Genomic DNA, 23,093 nt, shown 5'->3' with positions numbered 1-23,093 from the left:
GCTAAGGACATTCTCCAGTCCACAGCATGAACATGCAGACCCTGATTCCACATTGTACATCCCAGCCATAGTTCCTGAGAGCCAGGCCCAACACAGATAGCACCTGTGGCCTCAGTTTCTCCTTGTAGATGCTCTGAGAGGTGAGTAGATTAGGGTCACATATAAGAACTACAGGCAGGAGGCTGTAGAATGTTCCAGAACCTTGTGTGTCTGGGTTGGCAGATGTGTATGACTTGAAGCAAGTTACAAACTGTATGAACTTCAGTAGGAATGTGATTCCATTTGTGACTTTCAAAGGAATAAATGCCCATTTATGCCTCTAAAAATACATTTAATGTGTAGTAAAATGTCTAAATGATCGCTAATTGCGCCCACCTCCAGAGAGAAGGCTTTGACGTTTTACTGTAGACCCTTCTATATTGTCTCAATATCACATAATAAGCATATTTTGTTTTCACTTAGGAATTTCTTTTTTAAAACTCAGAGTGATGGTAGAGGTGATGTTGGGGGAGGGGCTTCTCCTTGCCAGTTGGAGGGGGGTGTGCTTTAGAGATCTAAGAGCACTCAGTGCTCTCTTGAGACATTCTGGAGTTCTTGGGGGTCCCTCTCTGCCGGAAGCCTCAGGGCCCACCCAGATGAGCTCCCTGAATGCTGCAGGAACAGGTTGAGCCCATGTGGCTAGGAAGTCAGAAAAGGTCTCCCCAAGATGGCAGCCATCAGAAGGTGGTAAGATTTGACCAGATGAGCAGGGACATTTCAGAAGGGAGACCAAGAGCAAACCTAAGGCCTTTGACACTCTGCAGGGGACTCAGGACAGATTCTGCCTTTGTCTGAGCTTTGGTGTCCCCATCCAGGCAGTGGCTATTTTAATGTCAGACATCAGATGCACTTGGACAGACACAGCTAGTTTACACAGTGGGTCACACAGTGCTAGAGATGGAACCCAGGTCCTCAAGCGTGCCAGGCAAGTACCCCACCACTAAGCTATACCCCACCCCAAAGCTCTGTGTGTGTGTGTGTCTGTGTGTGAGTGTGCGTGCAAGTGTGTGTGCGCACGCGCATGCACAAAATCCCCAAAGCTAGTATATAGCCTATTCCTGAGAGTCTGGAAACACCCTGCCTGAGTTCCAAGACCCTGTCCTTGGCAAGCATTTGAGCAGGAAGGCCATAGCAGCTCAGCAGGGCACCAGGCCATCCTTGGATCCGGGTCCACCCTGTGTGAGTGCTGTGCCCAAACTGGCCATCATTCTCATAGCACTTGCCTCTCACTTGAACTTTAGGACACCTGTCAAGCAGGATGATGCCTCATAGCAGCCCAAGCTCTGACTCTGAAGCTAGTGCAGGATTTGGGCTGCCTGTTGGGGCCTGAGAAACACTGACTCGAGTCCCAGTGTACCTCTCATCGTGGTCTTTCCTTGCATTGGCCAAGTGGTCCCTCTGAGCCTCAATTCCCTCCTCTGGGACGTGTGGATGGGAGACAAGCTGGGCCCACTTTTGAGCTTGCATTAATCTTTTATAATGAAGCCAGCTAGTTAGTCAAACCAATTTGTATCCCCATCTTCTAGAATACAGTCTGGTAACCATGGAGGAAGCCAGCTGATCTGGGTAGGTAATGGATGGATGGATCCATAGATGAATGAATGGACAGATAATGGATAGGTGAATAAGTGAATGGATAAGTGGATAGATAGATGATGGGTGGGTGGGTCAGTGGATGGATGAATGGTGAGTAGATGGATAAAGAGATAAGTGGATAAGTGGTGAAAGGTAGATGGATGATTGATGGGTGAGTAGAGGAATGAGTGGATGGATGGGTGGAAGGATGGATGGATGGGTGGATGGATGGATGGGTAGATGGATGGATGGATGGATGGATGGATGGATGGATGAAAGGATTGTATGTATGTATGTATGTATTGATAGGTGGATGGGTGGATGGGTGGATGGGTGGATGGGTGGGTGGGTGGGTGGATAAGTTAGCTAACCAAAGAACACCTCAGAAAATGATTGGATGGAATCATGGACACTTGTGTCTCCAAGCATCATTGCACTTGCTATTTCTTCTTGGGACATTTATGTTCATGCTCTGTCCTGGCTGACCTTCTGACCTGACACAAAGCTTTCTGGAAATCTCTAGACTTGGAGGCCAGGGCTAATGACCATGGGCCTGGAGTAAACCTTTGGCTTCACACAACCACAGTTCCTTCATCTATAAAAATGGTGACACTGAGGCGTGTGTGACCCTTCTCTGTGTCTCTCAGTGTGATACAGTGTACTCTTTACTGTACTTAACAGTGATCTGTCTGTTGTAGGCCCTTCCTTCTCTTCCAATTCATCCACATTGCTGGAGGGCCTGATGCCATCTCCCTTAGCATCTACCCTGCTCTGCTTGGTGCAATGACAACCACTCAGTAAAGGTCTGATGAGCAAGTGTCCCTGTTGTAGGACAGTTATAAGAAAAACATGGGGCAATGAGGGGGCATGCTTTGCAAACTGAATTATGGTGCCTAGAGCTCAACCTGCAGCCAGACCCACACTATGGCTCTGCCCCAGAAGACTCTGTAGGACTAAGGATTCAATGCTGCTTCCATCCAAATCCCCCCGCCCCTCTGCCCCCTGTGTGTTCTGTGTCACCCCATTTGAGAAGGAGTTTTCATGTTTAAGAGGGACAATTAACAGCTGACCTTTCTTGATGACAATCATACTCTATCCATAGCCCCACTGCCCATATGACCTTAAAGCCGAATTGGGTGAAAAGACCAAGGATGATCCCCAAGCCCCACTTGGGCTACACTCTGCCCAGACCTTGGGTCCTCTAACTTGTAGATACCAAACCTCAGAACTGGTGGGAATGACAGCCCAGCACACCCATCTACAGCTGAGAAGACTCATCTGACCACATTCCCAGCTCACCATCGACCCTGCCCTCCCAACTCCCACAGTTTGGTGGGATTGGGGCAATAGGAATGAGTTATACCCTGGGGTATGGTGTGAGGTAGGTGCAAGGAGGCAGCCCAGTTGCCTTTGCTAGGCCACCAAGGTAGACTGTGGACTTGGGCTGTGGTCAGGTTCAGGCATGGTAGTGAAGATTGGTGCGTGAGGAGCAGGGGACATCAGAAGACTCCTGGCTGCCTACACAAGTAATTCCTGTCCACCTGGGCTCCGCATCCCCAGAGTTGACCATGCCACTGGGGAGCGTCACCTTGCGTTCCTTGAGCCCAAACTTCTCAAAATCTGCCTCCTGTCATCCTAACTATAGGAGGCGGGATACTTGCCATATAGAGTTCATATTGCTGGGGAAAATGGACCCAGATGTTGGGTCAGCTGATTATACCCAAAGCTTCTGAAAATCCCTCCCACCACCCTGCTCACAGTGGTGTTGGGACACTCAAAATGACAGCCTTGGGAAGGTGGCTGTATCTCTTGCCTGGCCTTTTAATCTCAGTCTCTTCACAGCCTGCGTGACTGAGGGGGGGGGGGTGTCTCATTTGTCCAAATTTGTCCAAAGCTCAGAGAGATGAATGCACCCCACAAGAGCCACACAGCTCAGCCAAGTGAAACCTGGAGGTAACTTCTGCCCCTGGAGTCAATGGTGCAGCTGAAGCAGGTCTGCTGGCTCCTCCAGGCCAGCTGTAGCATCACCAGAAGGCTTGTTGAAAATACAGAACCCAGCTGCTGATTGCCAGTTGGGTCCCATGATTCTAGTGACTTTGGTCTTGTGAGGACTTGGGATGCTAGTTGAAAGTGTCCTTTCATATGGTGACCCATCACCCATTGGTGTTACAGTTGGGACAAATGGAGGAAGCAAAACCGGGTAGTTGTGTGTGGGTTCTGGAGATCAAACTCAGGTCCCATGCATTCACAGTCAGGACTTTACTAACTGAGCTAACCCCTAGTCCACGATTGCCTTTTTTTAATCATGAGAATACATCATCATGGGAGCCTAGGGCAGGAAAGACCCTGGAGAAGTGAGTATAGGAACTGGACTTTGGCTATACAATCTGTAATCTATGAGCCTTCATTTTCTCATCTAGAAAATGGGAGGAAGCCCTCCACCCTGACTTGAGGATTGAGTAAGGTGCCTCCTGACTCCCGCAGCCAACCCACTTCTCTTTCCCTGGCAACCAAGCTCTGACTTTGGATGCCTGCATCTGCCAGCATACAGTGTGCATTATCTCCCAGACCAGCTTAGACCCTCACAAATGGGTAAACTGAGTCTGGAGGCAGCAGCAGAGCTTGGCGCTGGCTCTGGCTCCCCAGCACTGGGAGGGGAGCCCGAATGTGTGCCGCACGCCTCCCTTCCTGCCAGCACCACTCAGTATGAGGGGCAGCAAGTCACCATCTGTGTTTTCCAATAAAAGAAAATGAAAATTGAAGCACATTAAAAATAGCTCAATTGGGATTCCGCGCGAGTGCTGAGGCCTGCTGTGGCAGAGACATCCAGCCTGCCTCCTCCTCCCTGAGCCTGGCACCAATGCTGCCGGGAGTCATCTGAGGCCGTCTCCCGGGAGTGTGTGGGAAGGGCTAGGTTGCAGGCGGTGGCCCTGAGGGCACCAGCCAAGGACCCCTTGAGACCCTAACCCCAGCTTCTCTGCTCTTGGCTGGTGGAGTGCCCGGTCCTTGAGGCCCCACTGAGAAAGGAGAAAGTAGACTCAGAGCCATGGCTCAGGGCAGTCTCTGGACATCAGGTCCCCAGGTATGCCCAGAGCCCCAGCTCTGGAGGAGGTCACGAGGTTTTCCAAGGCAAACCCTGGCTGGGATGTCCGGCTCCTCATGTCCTGATCACTGGAAACGAAGCAGGCCAGGAACCTTCTGGGCCTGTGGGGTCGCTTCCTGGCTTAGGGACCTAGAGAAGCTCTTCCCCTCTTGTGACCCCAGTATTCTAGTTCACCATGACATTGGGGCATCTCTATAGGACTGAGAGAGGACAAGGGGAGACCCAGTAAGCATTTCTATCCATGACCTGAACACCTTGTGAGGGTGACTCTGAAGCAGGTGGCAGAATCATGGAAGCCCATGCACTGGCCACACGGCTGCTGTGTGGAGGAAGGGGCAGCATCCAGGAGAGCTCCCCCATGACCCCTGGAATGCCATCCCTTTTCTCTTTTGGAGGGGAAGGAGTTCTGAGACAGAATTCTGTGTGTCCCAGGCTGGCCTCAGGTCCACAATGTTGCCTAGAATGACCTTGAACTTCGAATCCTTCTGCTTCCTCCCCCTTAGAGCTCTGTACCTGTCTTACGCAGTGCTGGGGATTGAACCCAGGGCTTTGAGCATGATAGGCAAACACTCTTACCAACTGATCTGCATCCCCATCTCCCTAAGTGTCACTTGTCCTTGTGGCCAGCTCTCTGTGGCACTTTGCTTCTTGCCCAGTTACTGTATAAATCTGTGAGGCAGATTAGAGGGCATGGCTCCTACCTCCAGACTCTGAGTGCTGGGCAGAAAGTGGCCCTAGAGCCACCCAGCAGCCCACAATAGCCAGAAGCCAAGAGCCTGGGAATGAGCACAGCCCTGAGAAGCTCTCTGAACCTTGATTTCCTCATCTGTAGAATGGGCTGTTAATAGTTCTTGCCTCTAAGACCTCTATTGCAGAGACCTGGTATGTGGCTGACACTGGGCCCATGGCAGAAGAGCCACCTGCCATGATATCCCACCATCCAGAGCAGTGACTGTGGCCCGGGACTCACATCCAACCTGCCACCAGCTCAGGCCTACCACTGGACACCATGTGTGCCTAGGACATAGTTAGAAATGGTGTAGAGAGAAAGTGGCCAGAGGCACCTCATGTCCACCACGGCCTTGCTTGTTTTCTCCATGGAGAGTGGTATGTGGGCTCTCAGCACTGACTGGTCTATCATGAATGGTTCATTCATTCTGACATCATTGTAACAAATCGCCATAGATTCCGTTTAATGGCTCCCGGCAGCACAAAATTAACATCGCATAGCTCAAGAGGTCAGGGAACTAGGATTCCCCGAAGTGGGTGTTGGGGGCCACATCCATCCCTTCGAAAGCTGCGGGGGATACCTGCTTGTGCTTCTAGACACTGTAGCTCTCCTGGGCTGAGCTTCCCATCTATTGCAGCAGCTCTGGCCCCCGCTGCCCTCCTCACCTCTGCTCTCCTCCCTCCTGCCCCCTCCACGAGAACACCCACGATAACACCTGGCCCACTTGGGTATTCAGGGCCATCTTCCTGTCTCAAGATCCTTAATTCCTGCAAAGCCCTTTTTTGCCATTTAAGGTAATGTTCACACTCCAAGGATTAGGATGTGGGTGCCGTTAGCCTTTGTCGCAGACGAGAAAGCTCTTTGACCTCTTTCTGCCTTGGCCAGACAGGATGGTCTTACGTCTGCAGTGGCAACAGTACCTAATTTCCTTGATTGAGTGGCTGTTTGTGCCAAGTCAGGTAGAGATTTGAATCTCGCCAGTCCTGCCACCATGTGCTCAGGCAGCAAGTGCTTTACAGACTGACCCATCTCCCCAACCCGCTTCTGAGGCCTTTGTCAGTAGCTAAGTCACACTCCGTACCTTCCAAGTCCCCCAGGAGGCACTAGCATGCATCCCAACTCTGCCTCACAGTCACCATCACTTTCCTTAGCTTGGGCCTTTCTCTGATCTACCCTGCTCTCTTCAAGCTTCTCAGAGTCCTCCATCTTTATCGCCCTGACTTTCCGCCTGCCACCTCGTTGTGAGGGCTCATCCTTCTCCATCTGGGTTCACACTGGGCGCTCCCTGCAGGGCACCTTAACAGCCCCTTAGACCTCAGCCTGCTGTGACCCATTCACTTCTGTAGGACTGAAAAGGCATCTCCGTCACCCTGTGGAAGTCCTGCAGACCTGGCTGGGTTCTAGGACAGAAGCAGAACTTAGAGGGAAAAAGGCCTTTAGAGGTATGGAGACTTTCAGCCTCCCTCACCAGCCCCGGGGAGATTCCTTAGGAACTTCCCAATCTGGATCCTCCATCAGGGTCTTCCCGCCTCCCTGGAGAGCTGAGCAAAGCCAGCGGGAGATGGGACAGATAATTGCAACTTTAAATAAGGCCAAGTTAACACTCCCTGCCAGGCCTGGCCCAGGGGACTCTGAGCTGTGGAAGGAGGCAGCAAGAAGGAAGCCCCGGGTGATGCCCAGAATCCCAGCACACTCCAGCTCCCCGGAGAACTCAGACACGTCACCATCCCTGTCTGGGCCTCAGTTACTACATTGTTCTGATGGGGAATCTGTGAAAAGTAGCCTCTGTGGTATCTAGCAGGTACGCAGAAGGGCACCAGGGAGGTAGGTACTCCATGGCCTGGAGTTCACATGCAGTAGCCTGGCCCTGCTGCCCACCCCAGAGGTCTCCCTAGTTACTGTCCTCAGCTCTGTCGGCCTCCAGGAGAGGTAGGATGATGGACACTATAGGTGATGGACACAGTGCAGGCTTTAGGCTGAGAATTTCTCAGCGGTTTCCCTGAATGGGTATTTCCTACCCCATGTTCCAGATGAGCCTGTGTGGGAAGGGGAGGGGTCAGGCTCCCCGTCAGCCTGAGGGGACTACCCACCATATACCTTAGCCCTGCAAGAGAAGCTCCTGTCCTAGTGGGATGGATGCCGGCATAGGAGGTCCTTGAGTTTCTAGGTCCAGTTTCTCCATCAGAGCAGAAATTCCCAGTGCCAGTGGGTGTGATGCCCTCCCAACCCCCAGTGCCAGCTGCCTGCTGCCACCACTACAGAATTCCTAGTGAGGAGGCGCCTCGTTGTAGGGCTGAGAGATGAGGGCAGAGGGCCAGGCCTGTCCCATTCAACAGCTGAGCCCATGGTCACTTGCTCATCATCTGATATGGCTCTCCTCATGTCTGGGAGAGGCTTGTCTCCTGGTCACATGCATGAACCTGGGCCCACTCCAAATGTGGGTCCAGGAGGTGACTTCAGATGTTGGAGGGAGAGCCAGTACCTGGAGGAGGGGTGTCTAGTTCAGTGAGGGAAGACTTCCTGAGGAAGACATAATGGGCTGAGTCTTCAAGGCTGATTCAGAGTTTTCCCGGGGGAAGTGGTGGACATGCTAGGTGGGGTAAGCAGCATGGGCAGGTACGAGGAGGCCAGAAGGGGGCTTGCTGTGTAGATGAAACTTGAGACAGCTTACATGGCTTTCCTGCAATAACCCCAACTTTCTAGGCAAGGTAGTGGTGGGAATAGCTGAGCAGAACAGTCGAGTGGGCTTCAGTGTTGGCGGGGGGGGGGGGGGGGGGGGCATCCTGGGGATTGGGCCAGAGTGCCGTTATGAGAGGCATGAATGTCACACTGGTCTTGGTTGGCTGGTAAGGAAACCTGTTTTCCTACAGTCAGCAGCTTTTTAGTTCCCCAGTGCAGGGTGCAGCTTTGAAGAGCATCTCGAAATTCTCTGCCTCCCCCAGGGAGCCCCCTCTACCTTCATGCAATGCGTCTCCAGCACAGTCATGACATTTCCTTTGTCAGACTCCACCAGAAGCCAGGAGAGGAAAGCGCTCCACAGTGGCAGGGTCACGGCCTCTCATGCGCCCCTCTGACAGTCCCACAGGGGCCACAAAAGTATCCACAGATAGGGTGGACAGATGAGGTAGCCTTATCCCCCCCCCCCCCTTACTGCCTCTGCCTGGCAGCAGCCTCCTGCCTCTGGATCAGACCATGCCTGCTTCCCACGCTCTGTGCTGCCGTGCCCAGGCCTGGAACCCACCCTTCCAGTCCCTCCCATCTGCTCTAACCATCCCCTGAGACTGTCACAGGAGAGGTTCCTTGGAACAGTGAGAGGAGGTCTGATCACATAACCCAGAAACTAAAATCCATCTCCCTTACCAACTTACTACGAATCTAGGGGGATCTCAGTCTACTAAGTGAGCCCCAGTTTGCTTATCTGTAAAATAAGGACCATGACATAGGCTTTGAGGGGTTTGAAGAGGCTTAGGTGATTGCTGCATGTTGCCCACAGATAGTAAGTGCTCAGTAAACAGTAGCCATGGTGATGGAGATGCTGAGAGCAGGGTGGTCTATTCCCCACAGCTGGCGCGGGAGACCCCTACTCCCATGTCCTGTCACTCAAAGCCCTCTTCATTTCAAGCCCAGAGTCTTCCCAAGCCCTTTCTGCCATCATTAGCCCTTTGTGGCCATCCATGTCACCACCACCACCACCTTGTTCTAGGAGCTCGTGGGCCTGAGTCTGTGTCTGGCATTTCCCCCTCTGACCAGTATCACTGCTATGTTGGTGGGAAATGAACAGTAACTGGTGATGGAGACTCAGAGGCTCCTTGTGATGAGACATAACTAGCATGCAGGACATCTTGCAGAGCTGGTGGGCCTCACCACCTGACACGCTGGAGCAATTGGCAAGAGAGCAGGTGTCAGGGGTGAAGGTCACATGAATAGAAATGATCCCTTGGAGGTATCTTATCAATGCACCCATGCTTTGGATGGGCCTGGGGTCCTCTCTGAAGCAGGGAGCCATGATGGAGGTGGGGGGGGGCTTCCATGAGGTGCGGTAGGCCCCAGGCATGTCCTGTTCTTACATGAACCAGGCTATCTGGAGGCAGATAGAAGCCAGACCGAAAGGCAGCAGAGCAGAACCGGATGGCTGTATGAGCAAGGGGCAGAGGCTAAGGATGGGCTGGTGGAGCGTGGAAGGCCCTTGAGAGAAATTGAGGATGAGAACCATGAGGAGTTTAGAGTTTGCTCCAGATGAGCTGGTTTTTGAAGGATGGTGCCTGTTTTTTTGTGGGGGAGGGGCGTTATTATTATCCTACAGTACTTAATACTGGCTTGGCACACAGTAGGCTTTTAACAAATGCAGGCTGGCTGGATAGAAGGAGTGGAAAGTAGATGTGTGGGTGTGTAAATGAATGATGAGAATGGAAGAATAGAGAGATGAATGGGGAGAGAAAGAGAAGGAAGAGAAGAGATGGATGCAGAGGGCTAAAGTAAGTGAGAGGCTGAATGTGTGGGTAGGTGAGTAAATGGAGTGAGAAGGTGGGCGGTTGAACGTCAAGACAGCAGAATGTGTTCAGAAAGGGTTACCTGGACTGGGCGGTTCAGTGGATGCGTTTGAGAGTGGGTGGGTACTCTGCTGGAAAAGTGAATGGGTGGGTGGACAAGCATGTAAATGGATGCGTGTGCCGGTGGTGGGTGGAAGTTAGGGGACTTTCTCCATGACTGCAAGGATCAGATGATTGGAAAGACAGATGGATATGTGTGTGGGGGTCACTGGTGAATGAATGATCGAAACTAAATCCTGACATGGCTAAATGCCCGACGCATTGCCCAGAAGCAGAGGGGTGCTCCCGGTTCTGAGGTTTGAGTTAATTGCCCTTCACTGGGGGAAACCAGGGACAATTAGGCAAATAGACCCAGCTCCAGCAGGCCCTACAGCAGGCTTGCTAATTGACTTCAACCTCACAGGCCTGGCGTGGACTTCTCAGTGGCCTGTGTCATATTGATTTGTAATTTACACTCCGCTCACATCTAGAGGATTTGAGGCGACTTACACGATTAAGCCTGCATGCAGCAGGACAGTTAGATATTAAGTGAGGCAGCCATGAGGCCACAGAGCACGGAGGATAAAGAGTTACTGGTATGCCTTGGGACTCTGTGCCTTTCTAGCTGTGTGGTGTTAGGTAGGTTTCATAACCTCTCTGAAGCTGTTTTGTAGGAAGGAAGGAGTGGGAAAAGACAGTAATGGGGATGGATGCCCACTTGGATACTACAACAGGAGCAGGTGGGCGGGTGAATGGGCGGTAGACTATTGGGTGAACAGAATGATAGACAGATGGGTGTTGGTGGGTGGATAGGCAAGTGGGGACAATACTAATTCCACCTCATAGGACATTTTGAGCGTGTGTGACAGTTCAGTTCAGTGGTTGGCATAAAGTAAGGACTCTGAATTACGTAGTCAACTTTCTGTATCTAACAGCTCCACATCTGTGGATCCAACCAACTGTGTATCAGAAACATTCTAAAACAACTTTGTATCTGGTGGCTAGGGATGCAGCTTAGTTGGTAGAGTGCTTGCTTAGCAGGCACAAAGCCCAGCCTGCCTGCCTTCCATCCCCAGCACTGCAGACAATGGAGTGTGGTGGTGTATGCTTCTAATCCCAGCCTTTGGGAGGTAGAGGCAGAAGGATCAGACGTTCCGGGTCATCCTCAGCTGTAGGGTTAGAGGCCAGACTGGGCTACATGAGACCTGCCGTTAAAAAAAAATCACCTCCAAACTAATCACATACTGACGGTTTTCTTTGCTCTGGCTCCCCAACAATGAGGTATGATGGTTTCAACAGCCTTCGCATTGTCTTCCATATTGTAAACGTAGAGATGACTGCAGGTTCCTGGGAGGAACTTATGGGTTCTGTGCAGCTGCTTTGCTATTGGATAGAAGGGACTCTGGCACCTGAGATATGGGTGCCTGTGGGATTCCTGGGACCCAGCCCCTCAGCTGTACAGTGTTTCAGCTGTCTTTATAGCCTGTGAGTGTGTCTGCTGGAAGAAGACACTAGGCGGCCAGGAGAGTGGTGTGACCCAGGACAAACCACTGCTGCCCAGATGCCTGGATGATGGAGTAGAGAGGTAAGGCAGGTTTCACAGTGAGGCGGGGTGACTGCAGCATCACCAGCCTCAGCCCTGCCTGCCAGGGGCTTGCAGTCCATTTGAGAGGCTAGTAAGAAAAAAGCTGTCTCAGGGTGGGTGACACCCCCATGATCAGGGGAGCCCTGCGTTCTGGCTTGTCAGTGGTGGCATCTCAGTGGAGGTGACATTTGAAGTGGATAGAAAACCATAAGTTTAAGTGCTCTGTACAGGCGAGGAGGGTTAGGGTCATCTCAGGGGAAACTACGGGGTCTTCTAGACCCACTGCAAGTAGAAGCTGTATCCAGGGTGAGGGGCAGAGGGGAGGTGAAAATCATTTTACTTTTTGTTTGCATTGTCTTTTGGATTTGTTTTTGAGACAGGGTCTCATTATGTAGCTCTGGGTGGCTTAGAACTCTGTGTAGACCAGGCTGGCCTCAAACTCATAGAAATCTTCCTGCCTCTGCCTCCTGAGTGTTAACAGTGTGTGTGTGTGTGTGTGTGTGTGTGTGTGTGTGTGTGTGTGTGTGTGCGCGCGCGCACAACTTGCAAGGGTCAGTTTTCTCCCTCCATCATGTGAGGTTCTGGGAACCAAAATCAGGTGGTCAGGCTTGGTGGCAAGCACCTTTACCTGCTCAGCCATTTTGCTGGCCCAACAAAATATTTTAATATTTAGTAACTACCTCATGTAAATGGCTGAGGCCTGGAGTTACCAAGTAACGCCATCTATACTTTGATCTTGAAATGGCCATGAAGACTAGAAGTTTTCCCTCAAGGAGTCTGGCACCTTAGGATCTCCAGGTGGAGCAGTAATGGACTCAATAGGTGCTCACAGTAGGTGCTCACAGCAGGTGCTCACAGTAGGTGCACAGTAATGCCCCCTGCTGAAATTTTATAATCTAAATGTGTGAATTCATTTAAGCCAAAGTGCTGGGAAAGCTCCAAAGCCATAGGCTGGGTATTTAGTTTCTGACTTGCTGTGTGATCCTGGACAAGTCACCTGACATCTCAGAGTTTAAGTTTCCTGTATGAAACCAGGCTAGTAAAGTCGTCCCTGGGGCTGTTGTGGGAACGAAAGGAACTCTTAATATGTCCAGGCCATCGGTCCCTGCCTCCCTTCCTTCCCTTCCTCAGCAAGCCCTGGTATTCATTTACTGCCCACCCCGCCCCCAGCAACCCCGTCCCAGACCCCCATCCATCATCCTGTCCTTGGCGGAGGTTAAGTGGGTCCCTAAGCAGCGAATCCAAACTCCCCCAAAGCTTGGGCTGCACAATGCGGCCCGCTGTTAGTGAGTAGCCTGGCTGGCCCGCCGGATTGGGTTTCAGCTGGGGCAGCCGGCGCTGGCGGATGCCCAGGCCAGCGGCAGGCAGGCTGGGGACATGGTGCAGGAGCTGGCGTCACAGGGACTCTTCACCCGGGCCTGAGAAAACACAAGCATGCTCCAGGCAGGCAAGGGCCAGAAGCAGCGTGACAGGGAAGAGTGCAGAGTGCTACATACGGATTTTACATTAGCGGGGTCCCCTTTCCTTGAGCCCAAGGGCCAAGCCGGCAAAGCCGGGGAAAACAGCGCGATGCCTGCTGGCAGGTTTCACACTAGGAAATCAGAACCTTCCAGGAGCTGGCTCAGGGTTTCTCCAGCATCGTCCCCCAACTGGCCTTCTCCTTGGCCAACAACCCGCCCACTCTCAACACAGAGGAGGAGAGGTCTCTGGAAGGCTGGGCAGGCTGATGGGCGTTCAGATCCCAGCTTTGCTTCTTTCTGGCCGTGTGACAGTAGACGGGTCTCTGGGACTCTCTGGATTCAGTCTTTTTATTTCTATCATGGGAGATGACAGTGCCAGCTTCCAGAGTGTGTGAGAGCCTGGCACTGAGGGTTCTAATGGAGGGAATAATTCCCTATCCTATTTCTGAAGCTATGTGGCCTGGTGGCTTCTGGGATTGGACCCCAAAAGGCCAAATTTTGTCTTGCCTCTTGTCAGCCTTGTAGGAGTCCTTCCTTGGTCTCTCTGTGCCTCGGTTTCTCCAGAAGTTTGCTCTGGGATAACAGCGAGAGGATACTAATGAAGTAACTGCTAGAGGTGGCCTCCTCAGGCATTAGCTAGCCAACTTTCCTGTGGATTCTACATGTTACTCAATGCAAAGCACTCATGAGGCTGAAGCCAGAGGGTCCTGTTTGAAGATAACCCAGCTCTATCTATATCAAGTTCACAGCCAGGCTGGGACCCATAACATGATCCTGTCTCAAAAAGAAGGTCTGAAAACAAACAGACTTTGCACCCAACATACCCTCAGTTCCTCAAAGCCAGGAGGGATGTAGAGCAAGGTTTTCTTTGGCCCCATTTTATAGATGAGAAAAATCAAGGCTCAGAGAAGAGACCAGCTCATGAGTGGTTCTTGGCATCCTCTTGGAATTCTTCATTTGGGCCATGGGAATAGTACTCTGGCTTCCAGCTACTGATGCCTATGCCCGGCTCCTCACCAGGCTATAGAATGCCATCCAGGCCTAGATTCAAGTCACCTCAGCCACATCAATGCAGGCAGGTACAGCAGGAACTGTGGGCAGGGCACAGGGCAGGCAGTGCATGTCGCATGGGGACCCTGGTAGGCTGGCTGACTGCCTGGGCTGTGAGGAGCTGGAGCAAAGGCCCTTGGGTACAGCTACCAGGTGACCTCTCATCTTCAGCCTCAAGCCCCTGCCACAGCTGGATCCCGACTCTGACTTCCTTTCCTATATCAGGGTTGGTCTATTACCTAGTGGTTCTCAGGACAGGCCCTATGACTACCCTCTCCAGGCATCCTTCATGGCTCCCTGGTGACTATGGATAAGATCCCAAGTCCTCAGGCCTGCATCCAAGGCCCGTTACATTCCAGCTTCTTCATACATGGCTTCCCCTGCAGCGCTGTGTAGCCGCGAGCCCACTGCAAGCTGGGCGTCTATTTTACCGGTATCTAGAATGGCCCAGGGCTGTCCCACCTGTGACTCCGTTGTGCTGAGCCCTCTCCACCCAGCCCAGTTGCTTCTTCCTCTGAGATGTCTTTCCTGATTCTGTATCCAGAGCTGATTTTCCCACGTGTGACCCAGTTTTCCAGCCTGACCAACCACTCCCGCTGCTTCTCTCTGCCGTGAGTTCATCTGTCGGGCACGAGTCTGGGTGCTCTTTGAGGCAGGGACCCGTGGGTCGGTCTCTGCATCGAAGACCTTGGCGCAGGCTGAAGGAATCAATGTTCACTGAATGACTGTGACTCCGCTCCTACCCCAGCCAGAGGGGGAGCAGCCCAGGACAGCTGCCAGGAAGAAGAAGAAGGAGCCAAGCTAACAGAGCAGGAAGGGCCACGCATTCCAGGGAGAACATTCTGGAAAAGTCAAGTCATCAAGTCTCTGAGTAGTGTCTTCTGCAAGCAGGGTAACTGGACCCTTGCGAGTGGAAAAGATGGCCTGTGGGATAACTAGCTAACCTGAATGGCAGGGCCGTGGGGTGTGTTTATGACCAGGTGAGTGTCTGTGGGACACTGTGGGGTGTTGGGGTCGGTGACAGGATGTGGGCTTTTGTTTGGTCACCTAGTTGCCCTGTTCAGATTCAGTGTACCCACCAGTGCCAGGCTGTCAGTGCTGGGACCATAGTGAAGTGGCAGACATCACCCTCACTCAGAATGAGGACTCCAAAAGAGCTGAGGATGTGGCTTCAGTGGGAGTGCTTGCCTCGCATACACCAACTCCTGGTTTCAATCCTTAGCACCACATAAAACTAGGTATGATGACCCTTGTCTGCAGTTCCAGCCCTTGGGAGGTGGAGACAGAAGGGTCAGAACACAGGGCTACATAGTGAGTTTAAACAATGAGGACTTCAGGAGACACCACATCACTAAAGCTACAATGGTCCATTTTACAGATGTGGAAAAGGAGGTCCAGAGAGGAGAGACCACTTCCTTGCAGTCACACTAGAAAGTGCTGGAGCCAAGGATCTATCTGGGCCATCTGGGCTTCCTCCCCCCTCCTGCCCACTCAGATGGAGAGAATGTACACCAGACACACACACACACACACACACACACACACACACACACACACACACACGCCGGCCATGCACATGCATTAGTGATTTTTCTTGTTCTGTGTTGTCTCATTTTTGTGGCTACAGCCCTGGCATCTTAGAAATAACACAGATGTTGAGATGTACAGAAGTGTACCCACACATCCTATTGTGCTTGTTTTCTCATCTCTGACATCAGCTTCCACATCTGTAAAAGTAGGGTAAGCTGTCAGGAGCCTGAAATGGCACTAAAACACTTGGCCAGCCTTTAATATACTGTCAGTGCCTAACAAACGCTCCCTCCTCATGTCCTTGGGACTTACACATGTTAGTGCAGATGAACAGTGTATGTGGCCCTAGAGAATTCCAGCCTAACATGGGCTTGGGTAGAGCTGACGAGGTGGGTTGAGGAGCAGGGGGCATACATCTACCCCAGCCTGTGAGCAGGGCCCCCGTGCAGCCACCTCCCGTCGGCCTGATGCTAACGACTTCAGTGTGTCTCCCCTTTTAGCTCAAATATTTCTGAAATGCATACTGCTCATTCACACGTAGCCGGAGGGGCCGGCGGGCCTCCCCAGCCTGTGCAATCAGGGCCTCCTGATTGCTTTCTTCTGTACTGTCTCCAGGAAGCAGAGGGGGTGCGGTACAGCAGGGCTGGGGCCAAAGCCACTCCCGTGGCCCAAACTTTGTTTTCTCCAGAGGAAACACACTCTGGTTCCAGTTTTTGCCTGGTGGCTGAGAATTTGTGTGGCCTGACATTCTTCAGCACTCCATTTGGGGGGCTTGGTTGATGTCCTTTGGTTTTTAATGGCCCTTCCCTCGGTCCAGGCCTGGTAACTGGTCTTCCTGGTTACCAGGAGATGCGGGGGCAGAGGGACAGCTGTGTCAAACAGGAGCTGAGCAGGTGACACCAGCAAGGCTGCTGAGGATGTTGGCTGCTGGGCATGGTGCAGTGCAGGGGCTTGGCAAGCTGCTGCCCTTTAGCAAGCAGCGCTGCTCCAACCCAGGCCCAGACCTCAGAGAGTCTCTCCCACCAGGGTCGCCCAGCTGGCTCCACCTCCACCAACTCCCATGAGCCAAGTTCCTCCTCCCCTCCTTGGCCTCTGCCTCTGGTGTCCCTCCACCTGGTCCACTGTCATAGTTTTTGTCAACGTGACACGAACCTAGCCATCCCTGGGAAGAGAGAATCTTAGTTAAGGAATTCCTCCATCAGATTGGACTGTAGTCATGTCTGGGGGGCATTTTCTTGATTGCTGATTGATGTGGGAGGGCCCAGCCTACTGTGGACAGTGCCTTCCCTGGGCTATATGAGAAAGCTAGCTAGCCAAGTCAGTAAGTAGCATTTCTCCATGTTCATACTTAGTTCCTGCCTCTAGGTTCCTGCCTTGAGTTCTTACTTGGCTTCTCTTGGTGATAGACTGTAACCTGTAAGCCAAATAAAACCTTTTTTCCACTGAGTTTTCATTATGGTTTCACAAATAACCACAGAGACTTTTTTGTTGTTGTTTTTGAGACAGGGTTTCTCTGTGTAGCTTTGGTGCCTATCCTGGATCTCCCTCTGTAGACCAGGCTGTCCTCCAACTCACAGAGATCTGCCTGACTCTGCCTCCCAGGTGCTAGGATTAAAAGTGTGCACCAACACCACTTATTATTAATTATAAATGCTTAGCTGATAGCTTAGGCTTGTTATTACAAGCTCTTATATCTTAAATTAACCCATATTTCTTATCTGTGCTCTACCACGTGGCAGTACCTTTTTCAGCATGGCATGTCCATCTCCTGCTTAGTCTGCTGCTGACTGGTGACTCTGCTCCTACCCCACTCCTTCTGCCTGCAAGTCCTTAACCTCTACCTGCCTAGCTATTGGCCAGTCGGCTCTTTTATTAAACTAATCAGAAGGCGCCTTGGCAAAGACCCATCTTCACAGTGTACAAAAAGATCGTTCCACAGCACACAAGGTTGGTCTTGGACATTGCTTTATCACAGCAATGGAAAGCAAACTGAACCACCACCCCAGCCCACACAGAATTGGCTGGCTCTCTCCTAACTGGCTCTCAAGCCTCCCATCACGCTTCTCTTCCTCCAGGAAGCCATCCCCACAACCTGGCATTCCCCACCCCCCCATCCTCCCAAACCTACCTCACACATTCTGAGCTACGGTCCTTGTCACGTCCACATGGTGATTAATTATCTGTACCTAGTGACAGCAGTTTCCCTGCATGAGGGATTGCCATTATCACGGAGCACATGAGGGTGAGGTAGACCGATGGAACCCAGTGGTCCCCAGTGTGCGTAGTGAGGTTGTGTTAGGTGACCCATAGACGGATGTTGGCAATCGTAGTTCTCATATTTAGTTTCCTTCTTCTAAGGCCAATGATACTGATTTTCCATTTGTAATAATGAGGTATTTTTTCCTCTTTAAAATGCACTTAAGAAAAAAAATCAATTGGAAAGAAAAAAGTAAATGAATCATAGCAATCCGTGCTCGGGTTGGAGGTGGGAAGGCCAATGTCCTGTCTACGTGACAGGTTCCAACTTGCAAGGCTGATGGTGCGGACTCCAGCAGGTGGGGTGAGGGGATGTCCCACATGCCGAGCCCATCCTGGGTCCTGGGCACGGGGCTCTCACCCTTTGGGGATGTACAGGCTGATGAGGTGGTGGTAAACAAGGAAAGGACTCCTTGCGTCCTGGGTCCTCTCGACACCCTGAGCTGCAGAACTGTGGGGTGAGTGGGCTCACTAGGGCTTTGCTCGGAGGTGACCTGACTCGGCTGTCACTGGGGCAGGTGAAGGCCATGTAGAGAGGAGAGGCTCAGAAGGAGCAGTGCACGTGAGGAGTTGTGGGTAAGACTGTGCCACATAGCCTGTGCTCCTCCAGTGCAGCTCATCCATGGGATAGCTGGGCCACCTGCAAGTTCCTAAGTCTTTGCTGGCCTCGGTTTTCCTATTTCTGAAATGGTAACATATTGTGTACCTCTTGGCATTGTGCAGATAGGAGTGAGCTTTTGGCTATTTTTTTTTCAATGTTTTTTTCATTGCATTTATTTGTCTTGTATGTGAGAGAGTGTGTGTGCCATCACCCGCATGTGTGTGCCATCACCCGCATGTGTGTGCCATCACCCGCATGTGTGTGCCATCACCCGCATGTGTGTGCCAGGGGGCACCTTTTGGGGACTGGCTGTCTTCTTCCACTGTGTGGGTCCCCGGGATTAAATTCAAGGTTTTACACAAGGTTAGGCAAGTACCCTAACCACTGAGCAATCTCCCATGCCTGTTGTTTTGAAAGCAACGGGGTCTCTAGTAGCTCAGGCCAGCCTGGAACTCATTATGTAGGTGAGGATGACCTTGAACTCCGGATCTTCCGCCCAAATGCTGGGATTAAGGCGTGCTCATGACCCTGCCTGGCTTCTGGGTCTTAATGGAGTCTCAGCGAACTTCAGCTTGCTCTCCTTTTGCAGATTTTGGGATCAGAGAGCTGTCTGGGGTGCTATGAGAGGAAGTGCTGGGGAAAGAATTTAGGGTTGTTTTCCTGAGCCCACCCAGTTGCCTGAGGCAAGAACTATGATTTCCGGGTTTCCAGGGTATGGAACCTGACTTCTCTGACAGGTTTGAGTAGAACAAAGGAAGCTGGGATGCCTCAGGGAAGCAGCCTCAGATGGAGCAGGAAGGGCTCCTTGGAGGTTGTGGCCGTCCAGTGAGGTCTGATGCTTGTGAGATGTTGGCAAGCCTTGGCATCTCTGCGAGCAGGAAAGTTAGGCAGACTGCTCTGGAGGCCTCTGGACTCCCCTGTGTTTTATCTAAGAGGCCGGCTCATGAGTGGTGAGTGTGCATGGCTCTGCATGGGCCTGGGAACCCCATGCTACACCCAAGGCAACATTCAGCGCTTAGTCCTTGAGGGCCTATGGTGTATGGGCTCTGGCTGACACATTCCCCTCGTGCTTACCCCCTGTCCATACCCAGAAGGAATTCAGGTAAGGAAAATGGAGCTTTGAAAGACTCAAGTTTAATAGGGTTTGGTTCCACATGCTGATAATCTCAGCTCCTCAGGAACCCAAGGCAGGAGGATTTCAAGTTCAAGGCCAGCCTGGGAAACTATCGCAAAACTTTTTAAAATACAGAAAAAGGCTAGGAATATAGCTTAGTGGTAGAATGCTTGCCTAGTATGTGCAAAGCCCTGGGTTCAGAAAGAGAGGGGAGAGAGGGGGAGGGAGGGAAGGAGGGAAGGAGGGAGGGGTGAGAGAGAGAGAGAGAGAGAGAGAGAGAGAGAGAGAGAGAGAGAGAGCACACACAAAATTTCAAGGCTAGTCAGCACAAGAGGAAACCTGTGTTAAAATTGAGGTTTCAGCCAAGCATGGTATTATATACCTGTATCACTGGTACTCAGTAGTCAGAGGCAAAAGGATTGCTGTAAATTCTAGGCCAGCCTGCATGACATAGTGAGTCCTTCCTTCCTTCCTTCCTTCCTTCCTTCCTTCCTTCCTTCCTTCCTTCCTTTCTCCCTCCCTCCCTCCCTCTCTCTCTGATAATACATTAAAATTTTTTATGTAGTGTGCATGTGATATACATACACACATACACACGTGCCATGGTACATATATGAGAGTCAGAGGACAACTTGTGGGAGTCAGTTTTCTCTTTCTATCGAGTGGGTCCTGGGGCTCCAAATCAGATCATCAGGCTTGGTGGCAAGTGCTTTTCCCAACTGAATCTTCTTACCGGTCCTGTACTGAGTTCTAATTCAGCCACGGTGAGTTCCTGTCACACAAAAAAACTAAACAAGAAGTCAAGGTCCCTGCCCCGCTCACTTCCCTTTGCAGAGGAAAAGGGTAGAAAGGGGTGTTAGAATTAAAAGGCCAAGGTGGGTTTCGGGGAGAACAGCCCTGTGCCCCCTCTAGCCAAAGCCCAAGGGGTCACAGTTTCCAGAAAGCTGGTTTAAGTAAGGCCAGGCCAGGTGAGGAAGAGCAGGGTCAGGGCTCCGCTGTGTCCTGTCTGCACCTTCCACTCCCGTTTGGTTCTTTCCTGGAAAGCGGCCGCCCTCTTTATTCTTCTAGCAGTTTCCCATCCCACTTGGCCAGTGGGATGGGAGGAGGACAGTGTCCAGGGCTTCTGGGGAGCCACAGTGAAGCCCTGACTTTTACAGTGTGCCTCGTGGAGTGTCCTTCATACCCCCTGGGTCCGAGTTTCCATCGTCACTTCCAGCCCCTCCTCCTCTAAGTAGTAGAATCTTCTAGTACGTTTTCCTTGGGGGTCAGCCCAGGAATCTAGCCAAGGGGTGGGGCCACCTGCTTGGCGGGCTGGCCTCCCATCCGACCCCACTCTGTCCCAGGAGAGGCTCCCCTCTCCCTGCCCCCAGCAGCTGCTTGCAGGGCCCAGGCTGAGAGCCCAGCTTGGCGCGTCTCTGGCTGAGTCCCATAAGAGAAAACAGGTTAAAAGTTCAGCCCTTGTTCTCTCCAGGAAGAAGAATCGGTAGCATTCGAGTGTGAAAAGGAACCTTCTTTCAGCTCCAGAGCTACACAATGGAACTTCCCCCCAATTTGCCATCAAAAGGATGCCCTTGGCACTGGCTCCCACTGTCCCTGGCACCCTCCCCCCCATGGCCCCCTCTCAAGCGCAAGAGGACACAGTGACCACAAACTCGAGCCCCAGGCGGTCATGAGGCTCTTCTGAAGCCTCTCTTGTTAGCCCAGAGGTCTGGCTGGGGTCACCTCCGCCCAGACACTCCTCCCTTTTCCCACCCTCTATTGCCACCGCCCTGCCATAGTTCACACCTTCATGACCTCCCATTTGGACCTTCTCTGCAGCCTGGACACTCTCCTGGCCCTGGTGCATCTAGCACAGACCAAATGACTAGTTGTGTCAAGTGCCTGGAGATGTAGATGGTAGGAGGCAAGACACCTGTGTGTCCCACTCCTTCACCAGCTCTTGAACAGTCTCCCACTGCTCCAGATGCCCTCTTCCCAAAATGAGGCTACTAGGCAAGAGCAGGCAAGCACCTCAAATGGTCTGTTTTTCATTTCCTGGAACTCTATGGAGGAAGTGATTAGCGGCCACAGAGTGTAGAGATTGATTAGTGATGCCTGCATGGGATACAGAGATGGACACGTAATGGTGGTACTGAATAATGATGCCTGAACTGGGCCCAATGTTGGAGTAGGGTAGTATGTCTCCTATCGTAGGTGTCGAGGAGCTGTGAGTGTCTCTATATCTCTCTGCCAATTCCCGCATAGTCATTTATATTCATACTCATCTCCATCTCCAGTTTATGAACTGCTCCATAGTAGGGTGTTTTTTTAAATAAATAAATATTTATTATTAGTATGTGTGTATATATGCACATGCATGATGGGGCTAATCCATGCCCCTATGGGCATGTTAGAGGGCAATTTTGTGGCCATGGCTCCTCTCTGTTTCCCCCTTTATGTGGGTTCTAGAGATTGAACTCCAGTCTTTTACCAAGCGCCTTTACCTGCTGAGGCAGCCATCTCACTGGCCTCCTGCTGCTGAGTCGTTGTTTTCTCTCTTGCAGTACCCAGGCCAGTGCCTGGCATATAACAGACGGACGTTGAGGTGTGTTTGTTGAATGAATGCTTGAAAGCATCTGTGTAAATCCATTCAAGATGTGACAGTTCAGTTCAGTTTTGACAGCCCTTGGTAGGAAAGGACTAGAAGGGAAGGATACTGACTCTGATCTGCAAGGGCCCGTGGATCTCCTTCACTTTAAGCCATGTGGCTTTTCCCTCATCAGCTACTGGTTCTGACACTGGTTCGAGTCTCTGGGACCCTAGAGCAAGTGGCAAGCACACTCTGAAGTCTGCTCTTAACTCCCCTCTTTAGGGCTCCATCCTGGGGTAGAGTTGGCTAAACACTGGAGGAGGGACTCCAGGATGAGACATGATATAAGGGATGACTCCTGGTTCCTGGAGAAGAGGGAGGGTACCTGTCCTGAGGCCAGTAAGGCACATGCTGGGTCCCCAGAGGCTGAAGAGGGACCTCCTCCAAGGCTGTCCTTCCAGCGTCTGAGAATTTGATACAAACTGAAAAGCAAATACATTCTTGAATTTTGATGTAAAATTTTGAGGAATTGGTGGTGGATCCTCTGGAACACCTAAGAGAGAATCCTAGATTAAGATCCTCCATCAGCCCATGTGGTGGTGGCTCATACTTTTAATCCTAGCACTTGGGTGGTAGAGGCAGGTAATCTCTTGAGTTCGAGGCCAGCCTGGTCTACAGAGCGAGTTCCAGGACAACCAGGGCTACACAGAGAAACTCTAAGTAGAAAAAAAACAAACAACCCCCCCCAAGACCCTCCACCAGGAAAGGAGGGGCAAGATAGTGAGATGTAGTTAGTTAGCTGGAGGATGGGGATGACCACAGAGAGAGGGGTGTAACAGAAAAATGGACTCTAACAGTCGGCTAGGCTTTTGGAATAAGGGGGATGTGAAGCAACAAGGCCAGATTTATAGGACAAGTTGTCTGGAGGACTGGAGGAAAGGCTGTAAGGAAG

The 23,093-nt window shown here is 51.7% G+C and overlaps 1 protein-coding gene across 3 annotated transcripts in view; it reads left to right on the top strand.

The window, feature by feature from the left end:
* Nucleotides 1–23,093, top strand: part of Ephb2 (EPH receptor B2) — a 185,533-nt gene that overhangs the window by 39,464 nt on the left and 122,976 nt on the right. The gene's annotated exons all lie outside the window — the stretch shown is intronic.

The sequence above is a fragment of the Onychomys torridus genome, chromosome 2 (assembly GCF_903995425.1).
Source record: "Onychomys torridus chromosome 2, mOncTor1.1, whole genome shotgun sequence".
Taxonomy (NCBI): domain Eukaryota; kingdom Metazoa; phylum Chordata; class Mammalia; order Rodentia; family Cricetidae; genus Onychomys; species Onychomys torridus.
This window is presented reverse-complemented; position numbering and strand designations above follow the sequence as displayed.